This window comes from Bison bison, unplaced genomic scaffold, assembly GCF_000754665.1.
Source record: "Bison bison bison isolate TAMUID 2011002044 unplaced genomic scaffold, Bison_UMD1.0 scf7180017864514, whole genome shotgun sequence".
NCBI classification, from domain to species: domain Eukaryota; kingdom Metazoa; phylum Chordata; class Mammalia; order Artiodactyla; family Bovidae; genus Bison; species Bison bison.
In genome coordinates this window covers 2,666,678-2,676,353 of record NW_011495067.1, presented here as the reverse complement: position 1 = coordinate 2,676,353, position 9,676 = coordinate 2,666,678, and positions in this window count along the sequence as shown.

The following is a 9,676-nucleotide window of genomic DNA, read 5'->3' as shown; positions in this document are numbered from 1 at the left end:
TAGAATGGATTGGGGGCAGGAAGAGAAAGGGACGACAGAGGATGAGATGGCTGGATGGCATCACTGACTCGATGGACGTGAGTCTGAGTGAACTCCAGGAGTTGGTGATGGACAGGGAGGCCTGGCGTGCTGCAATTCATGGGGTCGCAAAGAGTTGGACACGACTGAGTGACTGAACTGAACTGAACTGATTCTCAGGCTCTGAAAAGTCATGATATGTAGTCACTAAGAGCTAATGTACCTGAATGCAGTACCAGAATAACAGTGATGGAGGTATTATATTAATTCTTTTTTAATTTAAATTTATTTATTTTAATTGGAGGCTAATTACTTTACAATATTGTATTGGTTTTGCCATAGATCAACATGAATCCACCACAGGTGTACACGTGTTCCCCAATCAGAACCCCCCTAAAATCAGTTTATGAGTTCAAGATAAGAAGGAGGTGATTGTGAATGCTTCTGCTTATATCTCTTTGCTTATTTCTGGGCTTCTTTTCACATATTTTTAAAAGTTTTCCAGATGCCCTTCATATCTCACTCCTTCACAAGCTTCTCCAGCAGGAAATGTCTGATTGGTTTTCTCATGTCATGCTTGCTAATAAGCAATCAGACTGGTTCTTCTTATTAAAGCTTTTCAGATGCTCCCCTGACTTTAGGATACATTTAAATCCCTGTCATCTGACTTGAAGATCCTTCCTAATTTGGATCCTGTTTATTTTTCTATTTTTTTCTATTCTCACTCAAACTGCAGTAATTCCACTTTGAACTTCTTAAGTCTTCAAATGACCCATCCTCTTGTGAAAATCAGTGGTTTTAATCTGCACAAAATGTTCTTCACTCACTGATTTCCCTAGATGTGAATATACAAAGTAGCTGGTAAATGCTTAAATTTTAATTTGCAGCTAGGTAAATGAGTGGCTTCAGTTGGTAACTGCTGCTGGATATGGGTTTTAAATAGCCTATACAATTAGAGACTCTGTACATTTCAATTTTCTGTGATTATTTTAAAATTACATTGATTCAATGAATAAATTCCTAAAACTTGAAAAACCATAAGGTAGATTCTGAAGCTTTCCAAAATATATGTCATAGCTAGAATTGGAGTTACACTTTCCAACAAGACAAAAGAAAAAAGTATTTCCAAGTTATTTCTCAGCCAACCCTGCTCATCGGTTGTTATCCAGGTGTGTGAGTGTGTGTGTGTGTGTGTGTGAGTGTAGTAAATGTCCTCCAGATGGTGTGATGGGTTGAGGGATTTGCTCGTTTTTTCTTAGCATTAAAGCCCTGGGTATCCCCGTGGCTATGCATGAGGAAGGCTTCCCTGTGGCTATGTGTGAAGTTTAAATGCTTTATTCTTGTTTTGTACGTTTCTTTTAGCATAGCAACATTCAGAGATGAATCTAAAAGCAAAATAACTTTTAAGCTTGGAGTTCTGCTATGAAGATTGCTTTCTTTGGTAAAAAGAATCCACAATAGTGTCTGAAAACAGGTCTCCATAGGCACATTTTATGATTTGAAAGACTCTTTTTTTTTCCTCCCTTTTCTTAGAAAGGCTGTTTAGAAGGCTAAATAACTAACTTTCGTGAAAGACAAAAAGAGCTCACCAACTTTGGAAAGTAGGAAAAGTACCTTGTATTTCCAGCCTCCCATCTACCACTCGGCCAACGGAATGATGGCCATACCAAATATGATCAAAATTGCTAATTTTCTAAATACCAATTTCTAGGCATATAACAACAAACATTATCAACCCATTGCTTTTTTTCATATTAATTGAACACAATTTGAGGCTTTCTCATCCATATGCATTCTGAATGTATTTTTCTGCTTTACTAAATTTGACACCACCTATGGATGCACTTCCTAGGTAGTTCAGTGGCAAAGAATACGTCTGCCAGTGCAGGGAACAGGGGTTTGAACCCTGGGTTGAGAAGATCCTCTGGGGGAGGAAATGGAAACCCACTTCGGTATTCTTGCCTGGAGAATTTCATGGCAAGAGGAACCTGGTGGGCTACAGTTCATGGGATTGCAAGGAGTCGGACACAGCTGAGCGATAACTCTTTTCCTTTTACACATTCCCCAAATTATTTGCATTACCGTCAATGTCATCTTTCAAAAACTGGAAACCTTGCCACGCATCACTACATCTACTGTACTCTGATTACCGTCGTAGATACTTAGCATGGTATATGTGTGTGTGTGCTCAGTTGTGTCACACTCTTTGTGACCCAATTTACTGTGTCCCACCAGGCTCCTCTCTCCGTGGAGTTTCCCAGGCAGAATACTGGAGTGAGGTGCCATTTCCTTCTGCAGGGGATCTTCCTCACCCAGGGATCAAACCTGCTTCTTATGTGTCTCCTGCATTAGCAGGTAGATTCTTCACCACTGTGCCACCTGGGAAGCTCCCAGCATGCTGTATACAAACTTTCATGAACCAGTCACTGGCTGCTTCTCTAGCCTCATCCTTTTACATTCCTGTCCTGTTCCCTAGCACATAAATATTGTGTTTGCAGGTAATAAAAGCTCCTAGAAAGATCAGATTTCATTATGTAAAACATACTCCTTTATGCTAAAGTAAGTGGCTGTTAATCAGGAGACATATGTCTACATTTGACAACATTTGTGTACATCTTCATGCAGATAGCCACAGGAATATTACCCCCTATCTAGTATACTCGTCAGCCTCAAAATATAGTCAAATATTACTTGCTGAGAAAAATTGCTTTGATCACCTCTCTTGATATAGATTTAAGTCCTCCTTTTTCTGTCTTATTCTGTAATTGCTCTTTGATCTGGTATGTCACAAATCCCTTTTTATTCTTCTTCCAGATATTTGTTGAGTTGAAATGTATGTTTTCACCATAAAACTTAGACAATTTTTTTTCTCTTTTTTTGTACATTTCTGAGCTAGTAGTTTGCTCATATTTTATAAGCACAGGTTAATTCTACATGTTTCTGGCATACTTCCTAAGAGATTCCTTTGTGTATGTGTTAGGTGTGTGAATAATATGACATATTAAGCCTCTTGTTGTCTGTTGTGCTAAAAATTGAAAAGAAATGACAAAGAAGGGAGAATATCATACAGTCAATTATATCTGACATTGCCCTTTAAATTTTCTCTCTAAGCAATGGTGAGAGGCCAGTCATACATGAAACACTGAGACACTGTCATGGCATTATTACAAAAGCAGTGATATAAGAAGGATGAGCAATAAACAATTTAGAGGAAGCAAGAAATAATTCAGAGGAAGGAAGTATTGATTTTACTTGGGGTGTTTCCAAGGGTTTATCATTGAGGGTGGCACATGCTGTTTTGTTGATGTTGCAGACTTAATGCAAAAATCCAAAAGGGGTATTCAGCATGTGACAGAACTGTAATGCTTAGTACATGGCGGTACAGAAAAGGTGTACACAAGGATAGAAGGGACAGAGGAGTTTGAATAGAGTAGATCGATAAATCAGTATTGAGTAGAACTCAGTGGATTCTTAATAAGTAAGTACTTAAGTACTTAACTATGATAAATCTATTAAACAAATAACAAGGTAAAACAACATTTTAAATGGTGAAACACTAATTTTATCAGTTATGTAAAGAATCTGATGCTTGTGTACTATTATTATGCAATTTTTTGAGGTTCTGGACAATGAAATACACAATAAAATTACCTTAAAATAATTGAACTTTCATGAAAGAAAAATTAAACTATTTCTTTTTATTGATGGTTTGATTACATTTAAGAATAAAAACCAAAAGTTATAATAAAATTCTTTTGAATTAAAATATGATAAAATTATATAAGCTGAAAATAAATCATCGTATGTTCTTTTCCAAAACTATGTACCTGGGCACTAAAATTTGAAAATAAAATCAAATGTTGATGAAAGGCATGGAAGAATGTTTGAACAAATGTGAAGAAATTATGTATAATTTGATAAATATATAGTATAAATGTGCATAGCTCAAATAGTATAATATGGTAACTCAAATGGTAAATAATCTGCCTGCCATGCAGGAGACCTGGGTTCGATCCCTGGGTGGGGAAAATCCCCTGGAGAAGGGAAAGGCTACCCACTCAATATTCCTGCTTGGAGAATTCTGTGGGCAGAGAAAGCTGGCAGGCTACAGCCCATGAGGTTGCAAAGAGTCAGACACGACTGAGCAACTAACACTTTCATTTTCACTATAGTATAAATACACAGATTCAGTGAATTTACAATAAAAGTTAAATTTTTAAAGTAGATGATTTTTTAAGTTTACATAAAAATAAACACATGAGAATTATCAAGTTATTTAAAAATAATATACACGATAAAGGCAAACACGCTATCACAGATACTGATAGGTGGCTATGAAACAGTTGAACAGTTGGTTCCAAATTTCTTTTCCATTGATTGACTTTCACTCTTAGGATTAAAAAGGTAAGGACTTTTCTAGCTACCACATTCTTAAATGTATGCATGGGAACTGTGTTTGCCCAATGAGACAAAGCTAAGTAGACATAATATTGAAGGATTTTAGCAAGGTATTTCTCTTAGATTAAAGATATGTCTACAAATAATCTTTAAAATTCTTACCTAATAAACAATTTGCTGCTGCTATTTAGTCACTAAATCATATCTGAATCTTGGCGACCCCATACACTGTAGCCTGCCAGCCTCTTCTGTCCGAGGGATTTCCCCAGCAATAATACTGGAGAAGGTTGCCCTTTCCTTCTCTAGAAGATCTTCTGGACCCAGGGATCAAGCCCACATCTCCTTCCTTGGCAGGTGGATTATTTACTGCTGAGTCACTAGGGAAGCCCAATAAGCAATTTAGGACAATCAAAAAATTAAAATGCATTCCCAATAATTAAGGTCTCCCTATTTATTTTTTTCTCTGCACCCTATTTTCCCTTTAGGTGAGATAAAGTGAGCACCAAAGTGTACAACTGTAGCACCTTCTTTCAATCATGAGGTTATAAGCCTGTTGATAAAAGTTCAGTGTATTGAAGCTAGTGAAGCAGAAAGATGTAACAAGTCAGGCTCTTGTTGAGTCTGCAGATCACTTTTTAACTCATGGATTGTGGTTAAAAAATAAATTTCCATGTGTTTTTACCCTGTTATTTGATGTTTTTGCTACTCCATATATTATTAATTCAAGAAATATTTATGAAGTTTCAATTAAATGGTAGAAATACATGAAATGCTAGTTAGCAAAGCAGAAAGAAAAATTGCTTCCTTCACAGAATTTAACCTCTTGCAAAAAGAAAAACCATAACTGGTAGTTGATGGAAAATCTGTCATTAATATAATATAGGATAGAGATCCACTTTCAGCCAGGATAGAATAACTGAAATTAAATCCACCATTCTGCTTTAAGTAAGAAACAGCACAAAGTATATGAACAAAAAGTTGTTAGGATTTGTTCAGGGTCATGTCAGTGATTCCTTGAGAGGCAGGAAAGATAAAGAGAAATGAAAACACATGACCACCCTACAATTTGCATATTGCTGTTCATAGAAACTTTATTGTAAAAGTCAAAAACTGGAAGGGAAAAAAAAAATTCTCCATTAGGTGAAGAGAGAAACAGTTTGTGGCATATCCGTATACAGGATGCTGCTGCTGCTGCTAAGTTGCTTCAGTCATGTCCGACTCTGTGAGACCCCATAGACGGCAGCCCACCAGGCTCCGCTGTCCCTGGGATTCTCCAGGCAAGAACACTGGAGTGGGTTGCCATTTCCTTCTCCAGCACATGAAAGTGGAAAGTGAAAGTGAAGTCGCTCAGTCATGTCCGACTCTTAGCGACCCCATGGACTGCAGCCTATTAGGCTCCTCCATCCATGGGATTTTCCAGGCAAGAGTACTGGAGTGCGTTGCCATTCCCTTCTCCCATTCAGGATGCTAAATAGCAATAAACAAGAATTAAGTTTTGATACCATCAGCAGCCTGAATGAATTTCCAAACAATTACACTGAATAAAAGAAGCCACACCAAAAGCCATACAGTATGTTCTGACATACTGTATAATCCTGTTCACATACATTTCTAGAAAATGCAAACTAATCAACAGTTAACAGAAAGCATATTAATGGTGCCTTGAGAGTGGGGGAAGTAGAGAGAGAAGAGAAGGACATTAGGAAAATTTCGGGAGTGATGGATATATTGATTTACTCAATCGTGGTCGTAGTATTATAATAGGTATTTATCAATTTTTCAATAGTTATCAAATTACACATTTTAGATATTGCAATTGATTCTATTACAATTATACTTTCAAAAGGCTGTAGGAAATACCATCAAGTCCCAAATGTTCACAAATTTCTCAGAACATGGTGTCTTCCTCTTTGTATCCACTGCCTAACAGCCTTCAGGAGCCTCAAATTCTATCAAAATTTTTCTTTTCAAATAATAATAGCTAACAGTTATTATGAGTTACTATATGCCAGACAGAGAACAGTGCTGTACATACATCTTTTTTTTTTTGGCAGGAATGCTCCACAGTTTAGAACACAGTTTCCAAATCCAACTTCACGTGTATATAAACATACGTGTATATATATATATACACACACACACACACATATATTACATATTTTGCATAAAATGCATATTTTAAAATACATATACATGCATACATACATATAATCTCTCTATATATTGCAGAATTGCACAAATAATTAGAACTGAATTGGGAACCTGGGACATAATTAAATACATGTATTTATTAGTTGATAAATTTGAATTTTCTTTTCAATGGTTAAGAAGAATACTATTTCATAAACAGCACTTGATACTACTGCCAAGTAATTCATAAGATAAAATTTTGATTTAAATTTCATGTCTGTTATAATTTCTGGATGAATTATATTAAAGAATAGACATTAATAAATCATTAAAAAGTTAAGATGATTCAGTGCATGGCAAAATGAAACAGAGATAATGAATGCAATGACGATTTAATTGATTTCTTGAGATCTACATTTTTAACAAAGCAGTCACTGTTTATACAATGTGTTTAAATCCATGTTGGCTTCTAAGCATTTAATTTTCTGGTCGAATTATATCAGTGAAAACAAGTAAATCTTGAACAAAAAACATTTCTGGCATTAGTAACATTTTCTGGGTAGTATATATGTACACAGAACAAGTCCTTTTAATCTGTATTTCTTCCAAGAGTGACATATAATTTTGAAGAAAAAATTATAAAATATGCAATTAAATTCATTTTGCAAACTCACCTTCCAAGTTTTCAAATTTGATATTTGTGTTTAATTTCATCTTTCAGATTTTTAATATGGTTCTGTTTTAGTTCATTAACACAGAATAAATGAAATTTTAAAAGAACATATTTATTTTGGTTTTCCAGAACAAGCCAAATGCAATCTGCCAGTTTGTTTTGTAAATAGGACACACTCAAATCTTGCACGTACTCCATATTCATGTTCCTTTTAAGACATATTACAGATGGTGAACCACCCATATAGACTAGTGAGAAAAATGTGGAGTTTGTTTTTTTTAACAGGGCATCATCACGGAGCTTCCATATTGATTCCAGGCAGAGTTATGAGCCTTTGACAACTTGCACCAGGACATGTACCATTTATTTTCTTGCAAATTGAGTTCTTACTCATTTCTCTGAGAACATAAAAGCCAGAGACATTGGTATGTCTGACCAAAGCAGTCATGTTTTCATATGATTTATCTTTCTGGGTCTTCCAATAGACAGTTATGTATGATTGTCTTTCTCCTCATTTGAATGAAATACGTAGTTTTTAATCTAACTGACTAATGTGGATAATATCTAAAAATAAACATACATTAAACATTTTTCCAAGTAGCATTTTGATAGAATATAACAATGGGGAATGTAATAATAGAAGTTATAGAGAAACGTGGCATTTACTATCATAATAATTTGGGGGATTTAAAAATATCTTCACCACATTACCTGACATCTAATTTAATTGAAACTGGTATCCTACCAGTAAATATGCCTACCAGAAGTTTCAAGTATCTCTAAAAACTAAGCAACTAAGCTCATCTTGAATTAGCTAAACTAAAAGATAAAACTAAAAGATAAAAGATAAACTAAAAGATAAATTAAAGATAAATACCAAACTAGTTCTTTCCATCTTTGCTACCAGCATTCAATTAGATATAACCATGTGTTATACATCTATATTTTGTAAATATAATAATTTTTAATTTAATTTTTGTCATTAGAATTTAACTTTAGAGGAGGAGCCAAGATGGCGGAGGAGTAGGACGGGGAGAACACTTTCTCCCCCACAAATTCATCAAAAGAACATTTAAATGCTGAGTAAATTCCACAAAACAACTTCTGAATGCCAGCAGAGGACATCAGGCACCCAGAAAAGCAACCCATGTCTTCGAAAGGAGGTAGGAAAAAATATATAAGACAAAAAAATAGACAAAAGAGGGAGGGACGGAGCTCCATCCTGGGAAGGGAGTCTTAAAAAGAGAGAAGTTTCCAAACACCAGGAAACCTTCTCACTGCCGAATCTGTGCCGAGCCTTGGAAGCACAGAGGGCAACATAACAGGGAGGGAAAATAAATAAACAATTAAAACCCGCAGATTACGAGCCCTACGGTAACTCCCCCAGCGGAGAAGCAGTGCACATGCCCGCATCCGCCATTAGCAAGCGGGGGCTGGGCAGGGAAGCACGGCGTGGGCTGCATTGCTTGGAATAAGGATCTGGCCTGAATACCCCGAGCGCTATCTGAGCGAAATAATTTGGGCTAGCAAACCAGACTGTGGGATATCTACCACACGAAAAGCCAGCCCTAACCTAAGACACCACCAGGCCCATGCACAGAACAAAGGACTGTACAGAGATAGCCGGCTGCAGACTGTCCCCCTCTGGTGACAGGCAGCCAGAGCCGGAAGGGGGCAATCACAGCCCCAGAGAGACATTATCTACAAAACTGTAAGCAGGCTTCTTTGCTAACTAAAACTTCTTGGGGGTCTGGACAGTCAACATCCGCCTGAGAAGGTGCGCCAGTTGTACACCTAGATAACCAAGCGTCAGAGAGGTGATAAGTCACAGCAATCGTGCTTGCCAAACACCTCATCACCTGAGCTGCTCGGACCTGGGAGGGGCACAAAACGCTGGCCCAACCGAATCTGCGCCTTTGAGGACTACCCAAGTGCCTGAACCTGAGCGGCTTAGACCTGGGAGGTACAGGCAGCCCAGGGCCGGCCATGGATGGTTCCTGGTGGAGCAACCTAGAGCCTGAGCAGTGTGGGCAGGGAGGCTACATGCACCGTGAGCGGAGATAGGCCCAGTATGGCTGAGGCACTGCCAGCACACGCCAGTGTTATTTGTTTGCAGCGTCCCTCCCTCCCCACAGCGCGACTGAACAAGTGAGCCTAAAAAAAAAAAAAAAGTGTCCACCACTGTCCCCTTTGTGTCAGGGCAGAAACCAGACACTGAAGAGACCAGCAAACAGAAGAAGCTATAACAGAGGGAACCGCCTTGGAAGCTACAGGCAATAGATTAAAACCCTGTGGTTAGAACTGAATACATACGAAGGGGCCTATAGATCTTGAGAAATATGTCGGACCAAGGAACTAGCCGAAAATGAACTGACCCCACAATACCCAAAACAAAACCAGAGAAAGTCCTAGATATATTTTTACTATTTTTGTGATCATTCTTTTTTTTTTAATTTT